General features: G+C 39.7%; 2 long non-coding RNA genes across 2 annotated transcripts; both read right to left on the bottom strand.

The window, feature by feature from the left end:
- Positions 1–78: 78 nt before the first annotated feature.
- Positions 79–11488, bottom strand: LOC122179848. Its single transcript, XR_006178852.1, has 5 exons — positions 11404–11488; positions 8675–8777; positions 3456–3595; positions 3027–3155; positions 79–305 (listed from the first exon to the last, which is right to left on the bottom strand). It is a non-coding gene; the product is annotated as an uncharacterized LOC122179848 (long non-coding RNA).
- Positions 11489–14714: 3226 nt separating this feature from the next.
- Positions 14715–24141, bottom strand: LOC122179849. The gene is made up of 3 exons (XR_006178853.1): positions 24098–24141; positions 20863–21001; positions 14715–14819 (listed from the first exon to the last, which is right to left on the bottom strand). It is a non-coding gene; the product is annotated as an uncharacterized LOC122179849 (long non-coding RNA).
- Between the last annotated feature and the right edge of the window lie 3780 nt (positions 24142–27921).

The following is a 27921-nucleotide window of genomic DNA, read 5'->3' as shown; positions in this document are numbered from 1 at the left end:
CCAGGTGATGTGAGACTGCAGCCACAAAAAACTGCTCAGATGCCCACCCCAGCTTACCCTTCCCCAGTGATCCTGCTACTGCTGCCCTTTGTACCTGAGAGTGCATCTCACTCATGAGCATGCCACAGCCGCGGACCAGATGCATGTGGCTGTGCTGTCCCAACTGCTGCCATGCGTCTCCCATTCCCTGGTGACCACAAAAATCAGCTGCCCTCCATGGCAAAGGAGCAGGATGTGCTGCTGCTGACGATGTGGGGCTGATGCTGCTGATGGATGTGGGACTGGAGTGCAGGATCTCCCCTGGCCTGAGTTAGACAAATTGGTTACACAAGTAAGTCCTGCACAAAAAATCCACGCCACATCTTTTCCCTAAAAGGGGATCCATTGCAAATACAGTTGTGTGCTACAGGCATATGTTATGCTTATCTCATACTTCCAGCAGGCTCCTTAGGATGTGGTATTGAGTGTTAATTCTTAGCCAAACGCATGTTTTCGAATACATTTCCAGAGGACTGGAAATGTCTGTTTAAATAGAAATCCTTTCTTATTTGGAAAAATACAAGTGAGAGTATTGCAGCTATCTTTCACCGAGATGCATAGTGAATCATCTGAATGTGCATTCTGCAGACATTTAAACCTACTTATATTTTGTATTAATACAAAGTAGACTGTCACTTCTAATTTATTGTTTTAGCAAGAAGTAGACTGCAAAGGTCAAAATCATCTTAACTGCTTTAAAATCAATTATTGACGATTTTTCTCTCCTCTACCATATTAACTACCTCATACATCAAAACTGCTTTCAACTGCTTTCACAGATGGTCCAAATGCACAAAACCACAATTTAGAAAAAGAACTTTCTACAAGAGTAAAATCTGCCAAACCAAAGCAAGTTTCCTCATCACTGGTGCCATCTTTCTTTCTGATTTATGGAAATGCTATGCAGTTAATCTCGCTCAAAATTCATCAAATTGGAAAAATAAAAGGGTTGTTCTCTCTATAAAATGTTTATGACCACAAAGCAAAGTGCAAGCAGACCAAAGTGCAGCAATAAAGGATGTTTTCAACAGCATTGAATAATTTTGTGTAATTTGCTTTCTGAAAAGCTCGAAAATAAAACAACTGGTCCTGCTCAGTAACCCAGTAAATGCTGTTATGCGCAGAGCAGTGGCAGTTTGAACTCACTGAGTTGGAATTTCGAGAGCCGTTCCCTTCTGGAGAATAAGCGTGTCTGAGTACGGTTATGCTTTACCAGCCAAACACATGCTGAGATTTCATACAGTATGTTCAGCATGTCTGGCATAAGTTACTCAGCAATCTAAAAAACCTGACCACAACACATTATTGCCAGAGGAAGTTTTTCTCCACTGCACATGCAAATGCAAACTTTTTTTTTTTTTTCCCTGAGAAAATATGGTTTTGTTGCTTTCAGACACAATTTGAGGACAGATTGCTTATATGCCAACTACGCGGCCAAATATTGATTCTCATGTTATTTGGATAGCAATCCCCTAACATACTGCATCTATCACACAATTACCTTGTCACTAGCTCTTGAAAGTCTCAAAATACATATATGCACAAGCAGCTTTGTTGATGAGCGTCATTCCCTATACAAATAACACGCAGTTGGGAAAATAACCTAGTTTGTACCTTTTGGGTCAACAAGATGCTCTGACAGCTCTTCGTGCAGATGAAATTAGGAGTTCAGAAGTGTATTTTTGCTTATTCTCTGTGTTTCTTAGCAAACCAAAGATAGCGTTCCTGAACCGATGATGTTGAAAGCGCTGTGAATTCTGCTATTGTCGGCAGATGAAACAGGACTGAGCTTAAATTCAGCATGCAACTAGCTGCTTAAGAATGTATTCAGCTCCAGCTGGTTGAAATCCTAGATAAAGTCCTCTCTTTGCTCTGGCCCTGCTATTTCTAAACTGCATGGACTCTACTACACTCTACTACAGCATTCAAAAAGCACTCAGGAAAAAGACTTGCACATTTTACAATAAACAGGCTTTTTCAGTTTCTGAAGAAGTCAGGGCAAAAAGAAGGTGCATTTTTTTTCTTTTCTCTTCTTTTCTAGAATACGTTTTGAACCAACCATTTCAAGTATAGTACAATCACCGTTTTTCATGTGCATACCTGCATTCCCAGCAGACTACAATCAAATCTCACAAGATTTGTTTCTAGGACAGACCAAAATATCTCAAAAATGAAATGAAGGAAAATTATCCTCTGAAAAGCTAACATCCCTAAATTTCTCACTTTAAGACCTGACATAACCACTCACCTAAACTGTGAACAGAGCCCAAAACTGCGCTATGGGAGACAGCAAGTCAAGGACTGATGCTACCTTGCACATGGTGGTCAAATAGTGGCATGGAGACTTTTGGAAACACCTCAGACAGAATTTAATCAGTTCCATTTACAAATAGAATCATAGAATCATTTAGTTTGAAAAAGACCACTCAGGTTGTCTAGTCCAATTGTAACCTTGCTCTTGGCTCAAAGTGCTCAACCATGTGCTTAAGTCCACTTGTGCGCCTTAAAAACTCTATACAATTACTGAAGAAAAAAATCCAGTGTGAGATTCATCTCCCATATCTCTGTATCTTTCTCTTTATTTTCTGTAGCCTAAAAGGTCTTAGACACCTTATTTGTTCTGAAATAGAAGGGCTCATTTTTAACTATGGTCATATAGAAAATTGTAAATAATGTCATGGCAATAAAAAAAAATTAATATCTGAGCAAGATAAATCCATCAATGACATGAAACATTCCTTCACTTCTACTCTTTCCTTTCTTAACTGATAATGTTTGGAACAAGGATTGTACTTCTCGGTAGCCTGTGAATTAGCCAACATTCATGTGTTATTGTTTTCAAGCAGTTAAAAACTGCTCCAGAGCCTCCGATCTGCAAGCCTGTCTCCAGTAGCTTGTTGGATTGCGCTGGGAGATAATGGATTGACATCATTCCTGGTCTTGGCCAAGTGCTGTTGCTACAGTGCTCAAGGTCATTCACGGCTTACCTCTGTGTGTGCTGGGTGATCTACAGCAGTGCTCAGCCGTGCTGATGTGTTCATCGTTCTCTGAAGGCAGTGACCAATGTTGAGCAGCTGGCTGTTTGATCTTCCCACTGCTTTGCAGGCAGTACCATGCTGCTCAGAAAATTAAAGGGGAAAAAACACCATTGAAAACATTTATCAGCTAACGTCATAGAACCACGCTTGACCTCCATATCTTCTCTTGTTCCCCAAAGGCAACACGTGTAAAGCGTTTCCTGTCTTTCATGTTAACTGGAATGCATCATGAGGTCCAAATGTACAACCTGCTGTCTGTTTTAGTCATTAGGCATAATTTTCTTTGTCTCTTGATTAGAGCTTCAGCCAACTGTTCACTGTTGTAATGCATAACTCTTTTATTATTCCCTCCCTCCCCTGAACAAACGACTAACTAACCAGTCAGGTTGAAAGTTGAAATTCACTCAAGGCTGCTGTGTCTTACACTGTCTTTTTTTTCCACATCAGCACATCCTCCTTTGCTCAGGACCACCAAAACAGAGTAAATAACGTCCACCTTTCCACCTTTTATTGAAAGGCTGAAAAACAGATGGTAGTTAAAAACAATTAAAAGGAACTCCTAGATTTCAAGATATGTTCTGCCCCCACATCCGTCTGCTTGAGCATGATAGTTGTAGTTTACTTGCTGCAACTTGGCTCTATATTTGCGGATTTCAGTAACACTGAAGGAGTATTTTTCTAGAATGATGTCCAGTTTGCAGATACATGCTAGAAATTAAGAAATGAAGCTGTTGTGTTATCTTCTCCATCTGCAGTATGCTGGAAGATTGCTCACAAAATTGTTACTTGGTATTTTCACTTCTGACCGTCTTCAAACTCAGCTGACAGCAGCTTAGAAGGGTCGTAAAACATACACAAAGACAGCAAAATACCAGCCTGGCTATCTTTTGATCCCAACAGGCGATACGCATGTACTGGTTATGCCCTCATTCCACTAACATTATGTATATACATGCAGCAAATGTCCTTAACATGAAAGAAAACCTTGGAATCCCTGATCATACTTACGATAATAAATCTTCATCAGTGATCTTAGGTCAGAAAAAAAACAAAACTGAAAATTGTGTACAGGCTGAACTGTTATCGACTTTGAAAACTAGATCAGCTAGAAGAATCTTGCCCTGGAAGTGATGAAGCAAATACAAATATGTATATGTGCATATAAATGAATAAATATAAATAAATAAATACATACATACATATATAAATAAGCAAACAAATAAATAAATAAAGCTATCCATGAGGCTATCCCCTAATTCCTATGATAAGAGTCTGTACCACAAGGAGCAAAGTTAGCAAAACTTGAGTTCCTTTGTCCCCAATATCTCCACCCAGTGCAATAACCTGACCATCTGCTCCCTTTGCTACAGCCCTGGCTGCAGATACCTGCAGTGGCCAGTCTGGAGATGGAGACGTGGGCTGGCCCCGCAGCTCCCATCAAACCCTTGTAACTGATGGTTTCTGACAGTGCTTCTGTGTGCAAGAGCACTACCATTAATTTTTTTCCTTCTAACCAGTTTTCAATTCTCATAGACCTCATAGGAAATTAAGGTGATTAAAACCTATCTCAACTTCAGCTGGAACTGCTCATCCACCTCCAAGGCTGATGAAGGAGAGGCTGGCCAGCCGGTTGGATGCAGAGGGCTGGTTGTGAAGTTACAAGCAGCCCATTCCTCTCATTCAGCACAAACAGCCAAACTCTGAGCATTAGAAGTATAACAATCTGTGACCACGTTACATCAACAGTTCAACAGCTATTTTGTAACTTATAAGGCAGTTTCATATTTTCTTGTTTGCTGCTTGACATCAGCCTTTGAAAGCAAGCTGAAAGACTCCAGCTTACCTCACCCGCTCTTCTGCAGACACAGTGGTGTCACTCCTCTGTGTCCCATCTTATATCTCAAGGACTGGTCTCATTTTGTTTAGAATTACAAGGCAGAAAACAGACAAAAAATACATTTCAAATGCTAGGAACATCTGCCAGTTTTTCACTTAAAAACCCTGTCCTGAAAGGAGGGAAAATATTGAATTGAATTATTCCACAGCAGCAGAAGTTTCAGCCTTTCCAAGAAAAGTTGCAGGATCCCAGGCATACATCACTTCTTTGGAAGTATGGGATACTACAGCTATTTTTGCTCAAGGACTTCAACCAGAGGTAGCAGTCTTTAACAGAAAGTGCCTGCTCAAGCCAAACGCCTCTCAGACTCCCTTTTCCCAGGCCTCGCCTGACCATACCTATTTACTTGAAAGGTGTGAGCTCTGGTGGAGTACAGGTGTAAGTTATTCCATTGGCAGTTACTTTCCTTAGGGACGCCTACCTGCGCGACCTGGTGTAGGGAACCTGCTTTGGCGGGGAGGTTGGACTCGATGATCTCTGGAGGTCCCTTCCAGCCCCTGCAATTCTGTGATTCTTATAGCTCAGATAAATTAATTGACTCTCACTATCCACTTAGGCCCTGGATTTTCTTGTTAATTTTAAACAGATACTACACAGGTCATTCTGGGAAAGCTGTCATAGAAAGAATTACAAACATCTTTAAAGCAGGAAGATTCTGCCTACAAGACAAATATCTCTAATTCAATCCATCAAAAATTGTCTGAATAAATCAATAGAGCAATAAGATCTGCTTGCCTGATAGATGGTATCTCTACTCATAGAAATTACTTAGTTACTTCATCATTCATGGAAATTTGCATCACCATCAGTCACGTTTGTTATTCACAAAGCTTTGTAGAAGATTAAAACAAAAGAAAAAGCAAATAAGCATAAAAGTCCATCTCCAATACTTCAGACTATGGCAAATTATCATCCTCTTCCAACAGCAAAAAGGCTATGGCAGGTTGGAGACACGGTGTTTGACGCTGGCATTACCATCAGGTATATTCATACTGTCCCTTAAACAAAGTTTATTTACTAATTTATTTACTTAGTCTTGCAAAGTCCAATCAAATCATGTGTCCTTTTCTTCAATACCGGTTTTATTTTCTGTGAACTCATAGTTGGCTCCAAATAACAAGTTTGATATCACATCCAAATGGGATCAGAAATACTGCACAAGATATGTATTTAATACTTCACACGACCACATCTAATTTCAGTAAGCGTAGTCCCAATACTGCATTACGTAGTCCCATATATATACGTAGCATACATACATATATATATATATATATATGTAGTCCCAATACTGCATTCAAGCAACAGCAAGTCTTCACTTGCTGCTCACTGAGGCAGGAAATATAGCTTTTCCATATTTTGAGGTTGATTTGCCACAATGTCACATGTTCAGCCTCATGCACAGACATTAGTCTTTTTTTTTTTTTTGTGGTCAGTTTAGATAAATTGACTGTGCCATCCATAGCTCTACAGATCATAGTATGCAACCCAATATATAGTTTGGAGTCACAGTATAAAAAACACAAACCCTTAACTACTTCCACAACATTCTTAAGTCACAAACAGACTTATTGAGAAAGGGTAGACATTGCGGTTCAACTCAGTCTGTCCATTTTGACCATTTACATATACCTTTATATACCTACATATACCTTACATATACCTGCAAACAAATTTCATGATCACTCATAAGTTACAGCCCCAAATTTACAATTGCTACCTAACTGTCATGGTTTTATGATTTTTGGTTATCGATATTCCACATCATAACATCATGTAGTACGCTAGGAGTTTAACTGTTAATGCTCCTGTTCTGGGCACTGTCCGGAAGAGAAGAAGAGCTACATACCCCAGGGGGCGGTCAGAGAGGAGATATAACCCCTGGCAAGGTCATCTGATGTTCTCTTCTTTGCCTCCCTGCTGCTCAACCAGACTGCACATCTCACCTCAGCGCTATGGTGAGGCCTATCCACCTTTTGGACACTCTCATTATATTTGATTTACTACCTTTAATTCTAGCTATATTGTAGTGTGTTATCTTGCATTCTGATACTATATTTAGTAAATTAGTTTATTCTCCTCAGATCGTTGCCACTGTTTTTCACTATTTTGGGGTCCCCTGTTTCCTTTTTCCAGAGGTGCGGCTTATGCAAAATCCTTCTGCCCCGTTAGTCACAGAAGCGGGCTGACCAGCCCGTAAACCATTGACAGTAACAGATATCCAAAAAAGCAAACCTAGGAATGCAACTTAACCCAGCAGTGTTCAGGCCTCTTTAAAAATAGACAGTCTGACAAAAAACCATGCATCTAAATGACTTTGCTAATAAATGGGTAAGCAGTTGTCACCCCAGATAAACAACATCTGACGGGCAAGATGGATGGCTGTGAAAAGTAACCAAGAGCATTTTGAGAAGACAAAATTGATACTGACCAAATCAGGCAGAAGTCAGAGCAGTGGCTCAACAGAAGAGAAAATCTGTGGAGGATAACCAATAGTGCTGGCTTATTTTAAGCACGTCTTACAGAGCCTGTGGGCTACATTTCACTGTAGCTTTGTCCAAAATCAAGCTAAGTTTAAAAATATGTATAATTGAAAGTGATTTATAAGTGCTTGGGTGGCAGCGACAGGGCAGACTGAAAGACATTAACATTAATGTGTATTTTGGGGAACTTGGAACAAAAGTAATGCCTTATCTTCTATGAACTGCATAACTTGTATGAATTACTCAGTGCCCACAGACTAAAAAATTTTGCTAAAGGAAAAAAGGTAGCCCTGTATTTCTTTTGATCATTGAAAGAAACGGGACCGTGCTAAGGGGAAAGTGAGTCTGGCACATTAAAAATCATTGCTAAGGAAAGCACTAGTGGCCAGACCACACTCGTGATTCAGTCAACTGCCTGCAACTAGGCAATAGGAATGGTTTAAATTCTCAGCTTTTCTGAAGGATGAAGCTTTCTCCCTGCTCATCTTTGCCACCATATGAAGAACTGAGAGAGCGTCTGGCAATGAAGAACACGTTAATCATGTTATTGTGACAACCACAACTGTTATGAAACAGATATTCTTACAGCACATACTAACCTCCCCTGACACTTTTTTTTTCCTCATTCAAAACCTGTTCAACATTCACTTCAAACACACTGAGACACATCTCTAGAAAATCACCGATGCCAGGAAGAAATCTGTTTCAGGTATGTGCAACAGAAGCTGCCTGTAATACGCTAGTGGTATTTATTGTCTGGATGTACCTTTGTTCCCGAATCTGAAGTCATGCAAATATTTCTCAGAAAAGATGTCTTTGAACAGTCTTCAGGAACAACCAACTGTGAGACAAAATGTCTGACTGAAACATATATATCTTTGATTTAGCTCTATAATTTATTCTTACCTGAATATTTACTCTTTACAGTGGAAAGCGATACGGAAATTTTTGAACAAAGCTGAGCTCAAACACACACAGTGTGAAATTATTGTCAAAGCTAATATTTAAAGTTTTCAAATGTGCTTAACAAATATTACAGAAGCAATGTCTGTAGAATAATGTGGATGGACAAAAATAGGATTGCTTTTGGAACACTTTGGTCTAGGAAGAATTCCTAGCAGACTGACTCTTCTCCTAGAAGAGACACCTTACTGGACATTGTGAAGTGTTATAACATTATCTGAAAAGGCATTAATGGAAGCAGGGTCAGTCATTACCTTCCATGGCCCTACAGAGTGCACGAGAGGGCTTGCTGCTGAACATCCAACGCGGCCTACAATCTCCACTCTGGGATGATGAATGGCGTTTCTGCTCCATCACCTGCAAAATTTCCAGCCTTTTCATACTGCTATTATACTGCATTTCTGTTAGGTTAAATGGAAAATAGCTGTGCTACTTACACATGTTGCACATTCAAACATATAAATGTTGGTAATTTAGTCCTGACTGCTATAGTTGGTCATTTTGAAAATATCTTCTACAGCCACCGTACAATTATGTAATTATTTGCCTGCTCAGTCATCACAGGCAGGAAAGTATAAAAAATATAAATTTTGGCAGTGAGAAATCAAAGTCAGTATAGAAAACCAAGTGCTGTTCATTGGGCTCATAAAGCTAAATCACATCTGCATCTTCACTAGCACTGCATTGCATGGCCTGACAGAAGAGTACCAGGAAAGTGTCAGGGATCCAGACTCCTAACTATTCTTCCTCCACTCTGCTCATGAAGTTGCTGAACCCCTTTTACAGCTGAAGATGGAGCCTGGCTAGATTTTGTCATGCACTTAAAAGGTCCATAGTGAGGCAGTCCTAATCATAATGTGCAAGGACAGTAACGATGTTACTCTGCCATTTGCTCCTTTACAGCAAGTGGGACAACTCCATTTTATGTATTAGCGGATTTGCTGAACACTCAAATAGGGATAACACAGTATTACTGGAGCAAAATGATCTTTGTAGCTTTGATGAAGACTCAAAGGGATGGGAACAACTGATGACAAGATGGTGCAGAGAAGAATCTCTTCGTAAGTCCATTAATAGGCTCTATGACAGGGACTACAGTAAATTCAATTTTTTCCAACAGTATTAGTCTAAGTGTAACTTTCAGGCAAACTTTCTACAAAAGAGAGAAATAAAAGAGAGATACAGGAATGAATAAAGAAGAAAAAAAGAAAGAAAGAAGAAGAGAAAAGAAAAACAGAAAAAGAAAGCTTAACGAAGCAAGGACTCTCTTCCAAATTTTTGTAGAAATGCCTTGCTGCTGAAGATACTAGAGAGGACTCAGTCTAGCAGCCAGAATGTTGGAAAGCAGCTTAGTGTTGAAGCAAGGCAACTGAAGAAAACCTGCTCTAAATGTTAAAATCTAATAATTCTGTCTTACAGGGAGAAAGAGTCAGGAACCCAAAGTAAATATCCACTTGTCATAGCAGCAAATCGCTAGGTGTCTGCTAACTACAAGTTTGAAAGATGCCATGGAGCAAGCAAGGCAGTTCTAGGTGTATTTGATTAGTTTAATAACTGAAGAGCTTGAGTTCTTTCCTAGAGTCAACAAATTCAGCAAAGAGCCTCTACATTAATTGCAACCACATCATGTTCTTTTAGAATATGAGAAACACAACAATCCCTATAAAGACTGTAAAACAGCCATTGTCATTTGGGGATGCTATTAATCAATGCTTTCTCGTGTATTTTGCCTTCACAGCTCCCTTGCCTAGATTTCAGTGAAACAGCTCACTGGGTTTTAACTAAAAGCAGAATGGCCATGTACAGCCATGCAAGAGGCTCAGTGTTTTCATTCCAGCACTCTGAATGTTTACCTCTGACCCCTCCTGCCAAGGGAGACCCTGACATGTCCACAGGCATTACGAGCACTACAATGAGCAGTCCCACAAAAAGGATTGGAAATACCTCCTTCATTCTGAGAGTACCTTCCACATTTAGACACTCCCCACATTGTTGCTTTTTTCTCCACTCCTAGAAAATCAAGAGATGCTACAAGAGGAGAGAGGCTAAACTCTTCTTGCACTAACTCAAATAGGCTGTTTTTCTATAAAGAACAAGGCTAGGCTCCCAGGCAATAGAAAACAGGTAGAAAGAGGGAGAGATGACTAGTGTCTCGCAGTGCTGGTACAAGCTAAACTACTTTGTACTTCAGTTCCTTAGAAATTGATACACAGGTTATAGCGGACCACAGACAGGACAGGCGTGAACAATATCGCTTTGCAAAAAGCTTCAGATACCATGCTGAGCTGTATAAGTGGGAACACAACTTTCAAGGGAAGCTATCTCCTCACTTATCTGAGCAGCCACGGTAGAAGCCCTCAGCTGCCGTACTGTGTCTACTTTCATGCACCATACTGCAAAGATCACAGACTATCCTGAATTGGAAGGGGCCTGTAAGAATCATCAAGTCCAACTCCTGGCTCCACATAGGACCAAAGATGTGGTTTAATGGGGGGAAGAAGCCAGAAGACAGAAAAAAATATCATTGAACAATACAAACTTTGAGGAAAAGCTGACTATATCAGAGATTTTCAGCCTGAAGAAGAGTGGACAAGTGAGTGCAGATAAGTCTTGATGGATCTAAAATGCTGCTCCAAAAAAAGGAACATGTTTATGTTCTCCATACGCACCAGGGAGTAAGACCAGAAATTATGTAAAAGACAGCCTGGAATACTTAAACTCAATATTAAGGCAAATCTTTTGTCATTAAGAGCAAGCATTTGCCTAAAAAAGCTGCACTCTTGTCTTCACTCCTTAAACAATTAGGGTTGTTTTTTGTTGTGGTAGGTTTTTTGTTGTTGTTGTTGTTGTTTGTTTTTGTTTATTTGTTTAGTACAGATCTCATGCTTTAGGGCAGGAAATCAGATTTAAGGCCATCTCAAGATCCATTCTGGTTGTCTGACTGTACAGCTCAGCAACCTTCACTCCCAAATTTCCCACTCACCATTTTAATAGTCTTCTGTATCAGCTTAAACTCCTGCACAAACCTCCCAGGAATGCTGAGCAGATATATTTGCACTCCCAAGACATTCCCTGGGAAAGACAGGAATATTACTCATTTAAGTTGAAAAAAAGGAAAATAATAATAATAATAATAATAATAATAATAAAATACAAACAAACACAGAACAGAAACCAACAGTGATCAAACAGGATTGTTATCTCATTGAGAAGTAAAACATGAGACAGAAAACACACTTGATAAAATAAGGTAGTGGCAGGCACTCCAGTAAAAAAAAAAAAAAAAAAAAAAAAAGTTACAACGGGTATAGATGTTCTGTTAGCAAGCTGGAAGAAAGCAGACATGTTCCATTTCTCCATAAAGCTACTATATACCCTTGCTGGAGCAGAGAAGTAGAACTCATTCTACCAGCTTGAGTCACAGCCAGCATAGCGGGGGCTGCTGTTTGGTCCGTGCTGGATATCTTCACACTGCACTGGCTGATTTAGTGCCACTGTGCTTTGCAGCATCAGTAGCTGAAGCATTTTTCCAGACACCCAGAAAGCAACTTTGTACGTTAGAGGATACCTTTGGAGTGCCTTCTATATCCCTCCCTTTTTGTTTCTTTCCTTTTCCTGATAAGTAAAGTAGGAATTATTTAGTTCAGATTTACTTCTTACGACCAATCTGTTAAAGAAGTCCTCCGAGCCTAGCAGCCCATAGCTGGGCTCCAGTGCTCTTATCACAGAAACATGAAGAAGAGGACGAAAAGGATCTCAGTTAGCCATTCCCCACCCATAAATCAGGCAGGCAGAAAGAAGACAGCTGGGTAAGACAAGCCTGCAATAGAGTTGTTCTTCCATGTGGCTTTATGGAGCAGTTAACTTTTATTACCTGGTAATTACTATGTGAGATTTCAGACAAGCTGACTCTACAGCCCACATGACAATGGGGTTGCGTGGGCAGCTGGCTTGCGAAGATCCTGCTGCAAGACTGATGCTGCAAAGGGGGAAGCTGGTCCATTGGGAAAACTGAGTCCAAGAATATAGCTTGGCTATACATCGATACAGTTAGTACAAATACCAGCTCTCAAGGCAAAAATAGAAAATTAAAATGGAACCTGCAAAAAGAATACAGTGAATAGGAAGAAGGTATCAGATGCAGACTTAAAGCACAGAACAATAAACATAAGAACAATAAGGCCTGGATAGCAGGTGAGCAGGGATTGCGGGACAAAAATGTGCCCATGAACAGAAATGCAAAGAGCCTCAGAGCTGAGATGGGAAGGCTAAGATCCGTGCTGCAGAACAGACACTTGCTTATAATGAGACCACTGTAGCTGGTCCAACAGGGAGCAAGAGAAGTGAGTTAGAAGAGGAGAAATGACACAGGGAATATGCACAATTCTAAGCAGAAGCAGTATACTCCATCATACAACAGCTGTTGCTTTAAAACTTTGGGTACTACTAGCGAGAAAATTGTTTGATATATTTTTCTTCATTGTTCATTACTACAATACTACTTCTTCATGTAGGCAGTAATGCAGAATATTTGTGAACAGAACCTGATAATACTTGAAGGATCAGTAATAGCCTCTGTGGAGGCATGGATTTTTCTGAAACGTGAGCATTTTGGGGGACCTCAGAGTACTTTCAGTGAACAGATGCCAGTTGATTACTTAGTCGACCGACAGAGATGTTTTGATCCTGTGTACCTGTTCTAAACTACATTTAAACCTTAAAGATAAAAAGATATCAAACAATCCTAACCCATGTGATAAACAGATGCCAAAGTTTCCTAGCTCTTCTGTTCATTCTCTGCAATAAAAAGCAAAAGCTATGGTTGATTTACTGTGCACTCAAATGTTGGGAGAATCCAGGAACATGTGGGATCAATTTAGGTCGGGATCAAAACCCCATAATTTAGCAAGAGAGCAGCTTCCAAACTAAGCTCATGTTTTTTCAGCCTGTACTTTTTGTGCAGTTACTATGTGCCAGTACCTCGTAAATGTCCTAAGAACTGAAACAACCCTATTCTTCATTGGTAGCAGCTTTTGCTCCCCTAACTTAGAAATACCCATTCTAGCATAATTCCACATCGGCAGTCCTTGCAGCTATTCAGTTGCAATCTGACCTCCAGGTCTGATGGCAGCTGAGCTGTTAACAGAGTTTTCTCATTGCCAGTAAGAGAACAGAATCTTCTGTTTTTCGTTTTTGTCTAACATCTATCTCAGTTCAGCTAAGACCTCTGCTCCCCTGTAGAGTTGGCCAAAGAGTGGGAGATCTCAGGGATAAGAGCGAGACTCTAGTTCCAGCAGAAGTATGTGAGAGAGAGGAGTAAGCTACAAAAGCAGCTAAAAGACTCTCTCTCATGAGCTGCTTCGTCTGTGTAACACAGATAATAATGCACATTTGAAACGTTTTGGTTTCTGTACTGTGTGCTCATCCACATGGCGTTGTTAAAGTCTGGTTATTTCCGATCCCACTGCATTAAAACAGCAAGCTCAGAAGAGTGTTGTGCAGCAGACAAATTGGACACGCATCAGAGACCCAACTTGAACATATTTGTTAGAGGAATGGTGCTTTTTGATGAGAGCCAAAAACTTGTCTTTATCACAGAAGTTGCTGTCTGCAGGGGGAGTCATGGCTGAGAGCAGTGCTGGGGGAAGAGCAGCCAAACAACTGGTATCTCACTCAAACAACACAGGGACATGCTGCGCTCAGGAAGTGGTGGAAGAATGAGCAAAATCACACCACAGACTAAATCAAGAGAGACCTCTGCTCTGCTTTGTACAGTCTACAGCTGTTGCGACACCCACAGACTTATTTGAAACGTAAAACATGAGCTGAAAATGAGCTGTTGGAATATTTTTTGTTGTTGTTTTCTTTCTTTTTACCATTTGAATGTGTGCAGAAGATATACTCTGTGTATTGAATGGTTTCCTAAGAAGAAAATTACAGAGGCAGGAAAAGTACCCTGGGATTTATGCAGACAGTGCAATTTCAGTTTCAGGAAGGAAACTTTGGCAAGTTGTTATACGCGTTCACAAAATGGTCTCTGAAAACATCTGAGTGGGGAGCGCCATGATATTTGTGGGATGCACTGAAAGGCAGCCAACATGGCAAGTATCCTGGGTGCTTCTCTGACAATAATGAGCTCTATCAAACTTTGGCTAGTGATGTCAAAATATTTTCAGCTTGTAGTCACGAAATGGGCAACAAGCACACAAGCTCACTGCTTCGTGCTAACATATGTTAAGTCTCAAGAGATTAAGTCCTCATCTGCTTCCAAACTATGTAAAAAACATACCTTTTCTTCCTGCCCATGCTTTTGAAGTGCAGCAGCCCAGACACAAGTTACAGCTTCACAGGACTTCTATTCTCAGATATTTCTCCTTACATAACAGCTTCAGTGTAGACCTGTAGAGGAAATCATAGGCAGTTTTCAGCGTGTGTAGCAAAACCAAGCCTTCGTTGAACATGGATTTGTTGACATGAGCAAAAATGCTTTGACAGACTGATAACTGAGAAGTTCAGAGTGTTGTAACAGGGACAGCACAGAACCTGTAACTAAAGCAGTTTGTGCTTCCCTGAAATAAGCTGGGCAGAAAAATACCAGATTTGACCTAAACTTTCCAAGACTGTCTTTGGACCTGGTACAATCGATTACAATGTAAATTATTCACTGATGATGGACAAAGTTGAAATAAAGCACACTTGCTGGTACTGATTTAAAGAAGGAGCAGCGCAACACTTCTGATAGCCTACTGCAGTCCTAGTGACATTCCCAGCATTGTCAGGTATTTTGTGAATGTGGCTTTTCAACTTCAGAACTGAGACAATCTATAAATTGAACAAGCTGGATCTACCAGTGATCCTACAGCACTTCTGCCTGCTTTAAGTAAATAAAAAACAAAACAACATCCTGAATCACTCAACCCTCAATCACTTCTCTAATGAGCTATAACGTATTAAATCATAGGTATGAGTCAACAATATCATACTGCTGGGAAAAAAATGGAAGACCATTCCGGGAAAAATAAACGAATAAACAGCAATATCATCTGTAGAGCACATGGCACACCACCGGCACTCAGCTCAGTGATGGGAAGCATGTGACTTGGCTGCAGGCACCAGAAATTCAGGAGGATATGATACAGACAGGGTAGAAAAGAACAGAAATAAGGATGTTGAGGAGTCGTGGAAAGGTGGCTTATTAGAAAAGGCTGAAGGACAAGGGCTGTTCACTCTGGGATATGAAAAGCAACCCTCGAGGTATTTTACAGAGGTCTGCAGATGTGTGGAGCAGTTAAGAAGAAAGGAGTAGTTTGTTTTACACACTTTGGCCCCTTAAACAACATTAAGCTCAATGAAGACCGACCAGTGCCAGAGACACAAGTGAGCCAGCATCCCTGCTGTGACTTTTACTGTATCAGGAATTATGAATTTCTACAATATTATTTAGCTACTTTCCTCTCAATCTGATAGTCATAAAAAATCCTCTCAATCTGATAGTCATACATTCCTCGTATTCATGTAAGTATTTGCTCTGAAGTTGCCTTCCCTCATGGCCAAAGCAAGAGAGTGCTCAGTACTTCCTCTTCTGGTGCCCACCTGGCCCTCAGCTTCAAGCTGCTTCACTCTGATCTTCCTCTTTTCTGTTTGCTGTTATGAGTTCATTAGTGGTTTGCATATCTTTGTCTCAGCCTGCTCCTCCAGCTGTTGGGAAATACGCTGGGTCCCCATCCTTGACCCAGAAATGTTCTCTGCTCAGCACAGCTAAAATAAGAGAGACTTGATTGTTTCCATGGACTGATCAGCTCTCACGTTAGAATCATACAATCATTAAGGTTGGAAAGAGCACTAAAATAATCCAGTCAAACCGTGAACCCCCTGTCAAAGCTCTAAATCACGTCTTTCATCGCCACATCCACCCTTTTCTTGAATACCTTTAGGAACTGTGACTCTGACTCCACCATCTCTCTGAGCAGCCTGTTCCAGTGCATCACCTCCCTTTCTGAGAAAAAATTCTTCCTGATATCCAACCTGAATCTCCTCTGGTGCAGCTTAAAGCCATTGCCTCTCATCCTATCACTGACCTTGGATAGATCACTTGCTCTGGAAACACAGGTGAAATACACTGTATAGGAATGTAAAGTACCTAGAGTTTACATAAACATGGAGCAGCAAAATGCAAAATACAAGGCATCCAGTTCGCGTTCTAGTGGGAAACACAATAACACTGTTAGAGATAAAAGCAAAGGAACAAAGAGAAAGAAAAGAAATAAAGGAATTTGTGCAAGTATCTAGGACATTTCTCTAAGGTTAGACCTACAGCTGTACAGACCAACACAGGCACCCACGAATTGGACACAACCACATTCCCATTAGTAGAACACACACAGGAGTCTGCACACACACTGTGTGTCTGCAAGCACAGCAGGAGCTTAATCTGGAGGGCAAGTGAAAAACAAGTGAATTACACTTTTTAAAAGTACTAAGTCAATCACCCTGGAGAGTGGAGGTTCAGATCTATAGAGATCATTGTAAATCCTTTCAGATGAAGTAAATTTGTTCTAACCTACATAAAATTAAACTGTGAAATAATCTAGGAGAAATTACAAATCTGAGCACGGTTTATTCTTGGTGTCCTCAATTCAGCATCTACTCTGAGGCTCCACGTCCTGGCAGACATTCGTGCAGTCCCCGCCACTTCCAGTTCTTTCCCCACCACCACAGCCCTTTTAAAGAATGAGGCACAGAATGCTCCCATACACAGAAACAGCACAGATGTTGGAGCTAAATGGAAACAAGTGATTCAGAAAGGTCCTGGCACTCCTCCTTCTGTTACCCAAATGCAGTCCTTGTGCATGTTTACAGTACAACTGAACCATCTTAAACAGCTTAACATGTATTCCTGCTATGTGGCATGGTTCAGTGTTGGCTGTGCAGGGACAAATAACTCCTAAGGAGATTATCTTGAGCAGACAAACATAGATGACAGCCAAAAATTAAAGAAATTCTGTCTTTCATTTCTACTTAACATTTTGATTGATTTATTGTAAAATACATTTCCTTTTTCTTCAATCAACATCCCTATCAACAGCACTTAAATAAATATATGTACAATTCACAGAATTGTAGCATCGTAAAGCTTGGAAAGGACCGCTAAGATCACCCAGTCCTACTGTCAACCCATCTCCACCATGCCCACTAAGCCATGTCCCTCAGTGCCACATCTCTGCATTTCTTGAACACCTCCAGGGACAGTGACTCCACCATCTCCCTGGGAAGCTTGTGCCACTGCATCACCACTCTTTCTGAGAAGAAATTTTTCCTAATACCTGACTCCTGGCATAAGCTTAAGGTCATTCCCTCTTGTCCTCTCACTGTTACCTAGGAGGCCAATTCCACCTCACCACAACCTCCTTTCCGGTAGTTGCGGAGCCATAAGGTCTTCCCTGAGCCTCCTCTTCCCCAGACTCCCAGCTCCCTTAGCCACTCCCCATAAGACTTGTGCTCCAGATCTTTCACAGTTTCCTTGCCCTTCTCTGGATGTGCTCCAGGGCCTGAATGTCTTTCTCACAGTGAGGAGTAATTCTTGCTGTAGTAAAACAGTTTTAAATGATTCAAAAAACTATTGGCTGGCACACAAAGCCTCACGTTGGCTGCAGTTTCAACCAACCATCTGAGGCTGTCTGTGCAGTAAGCATATGTGTGTTCCAGCAGGTCCCATGGATATCACCCTCAATAATGAGAAAGGGCCCCGAGGAAATGCTCATCCATGAGCAAATGTGTCCCAACTGATCTGCTCCTGACACCAGTTCTAGCAAGCTGTTTCTCAAGGGTGTTTTTTTTTTTTTTTTTTTTTGCATGATGCAGAAGAAGTATGCCAAGAAAATATCCTTAACCGAGCAAAAGCTTCCTACAGATTGGGAACAGCAGGACAGGAGGGACTCAAAGAGAACTACACCCGTGGGAGGTTGCTCTCATCCTATGGTAGTTGAAAAGACCTGGAGCAGCAGCCTGAGCAAGCTGTTCAGCTAAAAAGACAGCTAATACCTTTGGTTTCACACTCACTGGTATTTTGAACATCTATAATAATACAAAAAAACCTCCCAACTTTCTAGCTGTAATAAGCCAAGAGAATCGTTGCCAGTTGTTAAAGTTTTCCTCTGATCATAATGCATTTATTTTTCCTGTCTGAGTTTTCTCACCATCATTTTTTTTTCAGAAAGAGACTGTCTTTCTTTTTGCAAACCCAAATCATAATTCTTTCATAAACTGTCCCCCAGAAAGCTATTGGCAGCAACTGAAAGGATTTTATTCTTGTGTAAAGGCAGAGCAGTGTTATTTCTAAAGGAGTATTTTTTAAAATTTATTTTTAGAGGTAACATTTTTGCATTTAAATGTCCTTCTACCAAGTTAAAATGATTCCAAGCATCTCCACTCACCTGAGTATTCCATTTTAAATTTGGGGAAAACAGAGAAAGGGAGCAGGTAAGGAGAGAAACAATTGAAAAAAGAGAAATCTTGTTCAGAATCATGTGTTGATAAACAAATAATGGAAAAATATTTCAAATTTTCAGTGCGCAAGTACCTCAAGTTCCCAGCAAATCTGTCAGTGACAGAATGGACAAGGAGCTGAGAACTTTCTTGGAGTCCATTCATAACCCTATGTTTGCATTTGGCAAACTGTCTCACTGTTACATCTCTTCCCCTTTAACATGAGTATTATTCTTGTATTACACAAAAAGTATTGGTTTTTAACTGCTAATCTTCCAGCATTTTCTGTATCATTGGAACAGACATAAAAGTTCAGGTATTTTCCTGAAATGAAAACATTTTATGTAGTCTGAGTTTCTTCTGTATTTTAAATGACTCGCACTACTTTTAATAGCATGAATTTAATAGTTTTCATTATCTAGAGCCCCTTATTTTAAACAAAAAACATAGGTGATAACATTCTTGTATTCATACCAGGCTGCTCACGGAGGCGACAGAGTCTTTGTCCTTGGAGGTTTTCCAGAAAGTGGTGGATGAAGCATGAAGGAACAAGCTCTAGAGCTGGTCGTGAAATAGGCGTGGCTTGAGAGTAGAACTAGACAATCGTCTTTCCAATTTTAATGATTCTATGATAACAACATATATTACTTTTCCTCTGTGTATTTTCATTTTATACACCAACTATGTGTTGATTCTTGAAGTGTATCCACAATTTCTCGTAAGGGGGGCACATTATTCAAGTTTATTCTAACTGATGCAGTTGTGACTTTTTAACACAATGGAGCTATTCATACTGGGGAACCACACTCTATGCTGGATCTCAAATAAATACACCAACTCAGGTAATGTGAATGCTAGTATTTCGCTGAAACTTTTTATTAGAATTTCGTCTGGGTAAATCCTTCATCACAGCTTCATCAGCCTTCTGGGGAGAGCAGAGATTCCTGTGGGATGCTTAAACCCGCCCAGGTAAGTCAGAATCCATCTCTTCCCAAAGAGAAGAGATGGATTCATCTGCAAAATTTTTCACTACCTATCCCTACATGTCTTTCCCCACTAATGACAACTTGAGCTGAAATGAAAAACACAGACCATGATAGTCTTGTCTTGGAACCTTTAGAAATAAAAGCAGCTTTCAAAATGCAAAGAAGCAAAAAGTAGGTTTCAGTGGAACTTCTAATAGGCTGTGAATTACACTTGCGCTTAATTAAATTACTGTACTGAATCCGGTTCTGAATTAAAGTGAGATACTCTTCTGTGTTTATTTTGTTTGGATAATTAAAGACAGTAACAAAACAGGTCTTTAGAGCTAAGGTAATCTGAAACTTTAGCAATTAAATTTTTGTGTGTTTAAGCACCCAGCACCAGCAAACGCAGGTATAGGTGAATGTTGTTCTTCAGCTGCTCCCCTCTACTATGAAAACAAAAGCAGAAAATTATTGAGAACCTATCTTACTCATCCGGAATAATCTGGGAATACTTTCTTTCAGGCCATTAAATGGTCTGTGTTCCCCCTGGCACTCGTTTTCTGGGCCCTCTGAAGGCAACAAGCAGGAGTATAAGCTATTTGCTTATTTAACTCAAGAAATAGGAAGATACGTTGAAGAGGTTGCTTTTTCTTGAGAGAGGGATAAAATTTTATATGGACTTTTATCAAACCCAGTTCTCATCTCTTAGGCTCTTCCTTACTGTCTCAGTCAGTTTTGAAGCTTTTCTATACCAAGTTTTTTCTAATGTGCCTTTGCTAATACCTATATTTATCATCCACTACGTCTATCTATTTTTCCGACCCTCCTCTGCACAACAGCACCTTGCACGTTATTTCTGGTTTCATGGGAGGAACCCCATGAAGACTGGTTTTAATGAAGCAGCCTCTGCTCTCCCACAGGACACACAGAGGAATCACAAACCATTTAAAGGAAATGTTGCAGCAGCAAATCCTGAAAGGAAAACATACCTGGCTGGTTGAAAGGCTTCATAACGTTTCCTGCATGATGTTATCAGGGAGTTCATCCATCCCCTGGAGGAACTGTTTCTTGCGCTACCACAGTCATACAGCCTTCTTGTGAGTACCAGTTGAAGTGGCAGTAAATAAACTATAGAAACGGAAAAATACAGGGCTCTTTCAAACTAGCATCCCCTCAAGATCAGGGAGGAGAATAATCACCACAGAGGAATCGTTGTTTATTGTCCCTTAGCCTTACAAAAATTTATTGGAAAAACACAGACGTTGAAGGGATGGTTGAGAGGAAAAAAACTTGGTTCCAAAGACTGCTTTCTGTGGCTTGATATTTCTAGTACTTTCTGGTCAAATTTCTTACTAGTGTCCCCTAGTTTTCTAAAACTGTGGAGTGACCCAACACCTCCTGATTATTGCACATACAGTGCACAGTCTCAGGATTATCGTTCTCTACAGGTGCATTAATTTCCTTCCTTTTCCCATATATAGACAAAGGCACTCCCTTTTCCCCAAGTGAGGAGTGCTGATTAGCAATGAGCAATTATAAAATGAGATTCAATTTATCTATAGGAGAATACAGTGCTTTTAAGAGAGCGATATTTCATCCAGATTATTTCACTTCAATAACTCTTCAGAACTGCTTGGGTGTTAACCCAAGATAAGCAGTAGTCATTACGTTACCGTGGAATCTATGTTTACTACTTTATCAAAAAAATGCTTGTTTTTGCATCCACGGTGATGAACATACTTTCCACATCTATCATTTTATTGGTAGCAATTTTAAAATGTGCATTTATCCAGTTATCAATTTTCCTCACATCATAACTTTTGGAAGTCTTGGTCTCTTTTTTCAACATCAGCTATAGAGACATTCAGAGTAGTTCAAGGGCAGAAGGTGCAGAAATGAGTGCCTATAACATACTGTTCTTTCTGAATGTTTTTCTAGAAATAACATGCCTGTTCTAATATACTGGGAAAATACTACGCTGACTAATAAGCCTTGCTGTTACAAGGCTATATGAGCTTATTACTTTAAAAAACCTCTTCAAACACGTTTTATATTTGCTGTCCACTTTAAGAGTGTGAATTACCTGAGATCAGATAGAAGTAGATCAGATGGTCAAGATATGTTGTTTTGTCCCACAGCTACTGGAGAAAACACATTTTTGTCAAAGAAACCATGCTGCCTGAGGTCAGTGTCAGAGAAATATATTCAGGACTCTTTACCTGAACCCAAGACTACCAAGCTTGACTATTCATTAGGAGGCACTGTAAATTATTCAAATTAATATGGGTCACAAATCTGCCAAAACCTTACTAAATTCTATTTATATGCATTATAAAATCTTTCCAATGTCTTGTGGAAAAAATTACTTTTCCTGTTAAAAACATATTTGTAACATGGAAATGTTTTGTGAATCATATTTGTCAGCTACACGAAAGGCCACCAATTATATTGCTCTCACGACAAAAATTATGCCTTTTAGTGTTGGTATCCTAACAAAACTCATACAAGAATAAATCGCTCCATCTAGAGAAAAAAAAACAAACATTTGCAAATTGGATTGAAGCTCTTTTGCTTTGAAATGTACAATAAGATGCCTTTATGTCATTTCATTGCACATGAAAATAAAACACTGCTTTTACCAATTTAGTAGTCAGTTCTGTTCAGTAGGTCCACAATATAACACAAAGCTGCATTTTTCTATTTCTTTCCCTAGAATACGTATCTTTAGTGGTAGCATGATTAGAAGGTCTAAAAGTCTTTTACTGAAAGAGTCAGCATTGCTCTTTTAGATGGCCAGTGTTGTTTCTGTTTGCACTATATAAATATTGCCCATGAGTAGGGGCCCAAAACTTGAAAGAATCTCTTAAACTGCTGATTGTAGTCTTCTGCTACCACAGGTAGACAATCTGCTTTTCACTAGTATCACCAAAAAAAAAAGCAAATGAATATATAGAAAACAAATAGGAGCATAGGATCTTTTGCTGTAGCACCTATCTTGCCATTTTTTGGACAGAACCTTCTCATTTTAGCCAAGGGCTAAAACTGTTAGTTTTTATATGGTTGGTTAAGCATGTTATCTACCATCCTACCTGTTTCAGAAGATTCTCCTTTCATTCTCCTCATCTTCCCTGTTCACTTCTCAGAATACATTCTAGCTTGAATGAATCTTTCTTGCAAGTCGACAAGAAAAATGGCACAGCCATCCAAGCATGCACTTCCCAAAGGCTGCTATGTTGTATGCAAGGGGGTGTTTCTGCATAACACACACCAGTATCACTCAAGCATTTCACCTGCTGCAAGGAAGTCACCTTTTTCTTCTTGTACTCCAAGAAGAGGATGTTCTATTATTTTTAGACCAAACCTCACAACATTAAGTCATTATTTCACCAGTGCAAGGGCAATTCCCAGGATGCTCTGCTATTCAAAATGATCCCAGTTGCAGTATACAATTGTGGCTGGTAAAATACAAGAAAATCTTCTTTCAATGACTATCTTTTTCACAACCTTCCTGTAAAGTCTGCTAATTCTTGCTACAAGGATTACCAATCTACTACAGTTAATGAGAGAGAATACAACTACCTCAGTATGGGACTTTCTGTGAGTTGTTTCATATATTGTGAATCTGATTCTAGGTGCTTGATTTGAAGCACCTGAAGTCTTATTTTTCCATGTTAATAAGCACCACTACTCATAGGTGGCTGCTGGAAAGTAGCAGCAAACATCCTGGTGAGAGGATGAGTGCCTGGATCACGAGCTGCCACCCTGGCTAGCAGCACTGACATCTGCACTGTGCAAATCTCTGTTTACTGTATTTCAAACTTACAAAGACAAGCTCATTTTTGGCTTGAGACCAAACCCAACCATTTAGACTAAAAGCTGAATTTTTTTCAAGAAATGAGATTCACTGGCCACTTTGCTCTTTTGTTATCATCAATCATTTATTTTTTGCCAACCTTTTTCCCTATTTCAACCTCCATTAAGAGTAGCTAGTAGAGGTGGAATGCGACTTACCCACCGAGACCACTGAGACTCTTCCCTCAGTATGTTCTTCAGTGTTTTAGAGCTTGTCATATATTAGAGAATTAATAAACTCTCATCTTCCCCTATTTCCTTTGTAAAATTACTACACTGGCTAATATAGTTCTGAGGCTTCCATAAACTTATAAATGCTGCAGTAATTTCAAGTGTTTGTGTGGTTTGCTCAGCTGTTTCAACATTTCTCACCTCAGCCATCTTTTCTCCCTGTGAACTCACATCCCAGAATAGCTCTGCATCAGAGAAAAACAACCATGTGATTGAAAGCATTTATACCTTTCATAATTAATGAAAAGGCTTGGGAACTTCTGTTCATCTTAAGACTAGAGGGAACTATGTCACTGTTGTCAGAGGCTGAGAGCTGGGGGAGTTTGGTGTATAATGTGCTGTATGTAAATTTACCACAGAATCATAGAATCATTAAGGTTGGAAAAAACTTCCAAGATCATCTAGTCCAATCGTCTACCTACCACCAATATTTGCCCACTAACTCCTGTCCCTCAGTGCCATATCTCCATGTTTCATGAACATCTCCAGGGAGGGTGACTCCATCACCTCCCTGAGCAGCCTGTGCCAATGCATCACCACTTCAACTCCCAGGGATTTACTCTTGCCAGCTGTACAACAGAAATAACACCTATCCTGAGGTGTCTTCAGACTTCCCAGCAGAAATGCCACCTAAAGGCACACCGCCGTTACTCACTGCAACCTGCCAAATATCACAGTCACCTGGTACTACTCACAGCACAAATGTTCTTTCTGGTAGGGAGCACGTGTCCCTTAACATGAGTGTGGAGGTGCTATGTGGGAAACCTATCTCAGCGCTGTGCTGCCCTGAGAACTGTGGCATGATTGTCACTTTTCTCCAAGAAATCTGCTTTGGGATAGCAGGACTCTAACAGTTAGACCTGAAGAAAAAGACTTTTTCCCATCAGTTCTGAGTAACTTGGTGCTATAGGGTAAACAAATATCAGCAAAGGAAATGTGATATTCAGGTTATTTCTCAACACCACACTTCCGTTTCATGACACAAAATATTTTAAAAGTGCCTCTTTGAGGAAGATCCTATCATCTAAGTATTATTTAATTTGGCATTCGATGTTTTCTAAATTAATATCCACAAACCATTTTACTCATAGCTAACTAATTAAATCTACTGACAACCCTATCTTATTTCCACCTGCAAAAAAGGTAAAATTCATCAAGTATTTTCAAGAACATTGCAGATGAGCTCTGCAACAATTTCAGCAGGGACCTGCAGAATAGTAAAAAACAAACAAACAAAAAAACAAGCAAACAAACAACAAAGAAAAAAAAAAAGAATAAACAAAACAAAAAAACAAACCAAGTCTTAATAAATATTTCTAACAAAACAGCAAATTAGTTCTTGTAATAGCCTGAATCATTCATCCTTCTTCATCTGACAATATCTGAGAAAATTGCCTGAAATTATGGCTGCTATAAGTGAGCTACAAGTGAGTGCTTTCAAGCATCATCCTGGGATCTTTCAGATAGAATTTTGTCCATGAGATGACAATGCATCCCTTGAAAAATTAGTTCAATACATTCAGATTTCTCAGAAAGATACATTTTTAATTTCATGAATATTTCCTTAACCAGTGTGAACCTTTTACCTAGCACTATGCATTTCTGAAATACTGGACTGGTTTCAGTACTACACATAGTGGAGAAAAGTGCATCTAAATTGATGCAAGTCCAAAAAAAAAAAAGAAATTCATTCTCACTGATACATGGTATTTCTGAATGCTAGAAAACACATCAATTAACAGCATGTGTAGAGACTTAAGCTTGAAAGTATCTGGAATGCCAACTAAACATGTTCAGCTGCACCACTTACCTAATATCTAATCCTGACATATATTGTCCAATATTTCCCCTGGCATTTTGTCTCCAGGCAAAACTTTCTTCCTTCTTCTTTTAAATCAGAATTTAAAATAAATAAAGAAATAAAATAATAAGAACACCCTCAAATCCACAATCTCTATTATTACTTCTTCTTATAATAAAAATAATAAGAAGAAATGCCATTAACTCCTTTAGTGGTTCTCACCATCATGTATACTTCAACTTGTGGAAGACACTGCAGACAGCTATCAGAAGTATGCCTCTGTAGTGCATCCAACCTTTCCATCCATGTGAGTTGGCTACAATAGGGACATTTGTCATATGGATTCTAAAAAGGAGAGGAAAAAATGAATTTCGACAACTAAACAATTATTTCTTCAATATGACAGATTTTACAAAGTATTTTAAGCATTTCTAATCATTATAACCCCATTATCCATGCTTTGTACAGCTGTATTCCCATTTACACACTGCACTCCTAATGTAATTTCTGAGTAATTGTGCACAGTGCATTGAATCATAGAAAGTTTTATACTATCTCAAGAGAAACCAGAGTATTGAATCTAACCATGGCTCTACCTTCCTGTAGCTGGAATATGGCAGCAACAACATGGCATGCAAGCTTTTCTGAGATCTGGGGAAGTTCTGGAAAGCAGCAGTCTCTTATGATACTGGATGGGATCAGCTTGCATCATTACACAGTAGAGAAGTGTAGCAGAAATAACTTTCTTTTAAAGGATTACTGCTGGATATGGAGAGGTCTATTATTTTTGGCAGGTTTCAGGTGGGCTGTGCATAGGGAAAAGGCACCCTCCTTCTACCCAGCCTTGGAAGACAGGTCAGAATGTGTGTCTTCATGAAGAAGCACAGATGTGTCCTGTAGGAACTTAGAGATTGAGAGAAAAAAGAAACAACATTTTCCTCCGCCAATATATTGGCATAAATATAACTATAATGCAATCTACTATCCTAGGTATAAAATGAAATCATTTAAAAAAGACTGAATCCTCTGTGGATTTTCTCAGTGTATCAGCATGAAGCTATTCAGGCCAGATGTTCTAATAATTCTGATGCATTAGGAGATGCACAGCACTGTAGCCAAGTGTTAGCACACTGAACTATAATGCAAAACATGTAAAGACACTGACTTCCAAAGTTATTAGAAGTTTTCATTCTAACCACTTTGCTCCCTTAGTAGCTATGTTTTCTTTACAATATGCACTTATGCTTTAGAGCACATAGAACAGCTAACAACCCCTCCCATCCCATCAAAATCTCTGCATTCCCTGGAAGAACATAGAGGGGCCAACTTAGGACTGATATAGGAGCCTTGCAGGAATGGAAATCTCATATCTGAACAACAATAGCATACTCAAGGCGGACAAGAGGCCAACGAGCCACAGCTGGGTACCACATGAGCAGGTGAAATAGCGATGTTGAGATTTTTGAGAACACCAAGACAGATTGTTTCACTCCTTAGTAATCAAGTGCATCTGCAATGGATTTAAGTATTTGCAGAGGTAGTTTTAAAGATATTTAAGCAGGTGCAATTTCTACATTGGAACGGTCTAATAAAGAGAAGTAACAGTAAAGAAAATATCATAGAATCATAGGATGGCTTAGCTTGGAGGAGACCTCAAAGATTACTGAGTCGCAACTCTCTGCCAAGGACAGGGCTGCCAACCACCAGATCAGGGGTCCCAGGGCCTCATCTAACCTGGCCTTGAGCTTCTTCAGGGATGGGGCATCCACAGCCTCTCTTCGTCACACACAAAAAAAGGCAAGAGCATGTCCTTAGAAGGATGCAAGAAACAGAGCATGAAGAAATAGATAGGCACTATATAGAAGGATAATGGGGGGGATACCTTGCCCCGAGAGCCCATTCAGAAAAATCCCTGTCACTATAAATTAATTACTCAGGAGCTGAATATATTTCAGAGCTCATTTCTGCACTGTCTACTTGCCAGGGTGTTAGCTGAGAGGTCTGTGACTCTTCAAGACCTTGTCAGCCTTAGAGGACAAAATGTGATCCAAAATTAACATAAAAAAATTACTGGGATTTAGAACTTGCCATCACAACTCTTAATGCATTTTTTTCCTAGAACACACCTTACACTTCAGACAGGAAACCAGAACTGAGAGTTGCA

This window comes from Lagopus leucura, unplaced genomic scaffold (assembly GCF_019238085.1).
Source record: "Lagopus leucura isolate 7727_CA_CO unplaced genomic scaffold, USGS_WTPT01 Super-Scaffold_100004, whole genome shotgun sequence".
NCBI lineage: Eukaryota > Metazoa > Chordata > Aves > Galliformes > Phasianidae > Lagopus > Lagopus leucura.
This window is presented reverse-complemented; position numbering and strand designations above follow the sequence as displayed.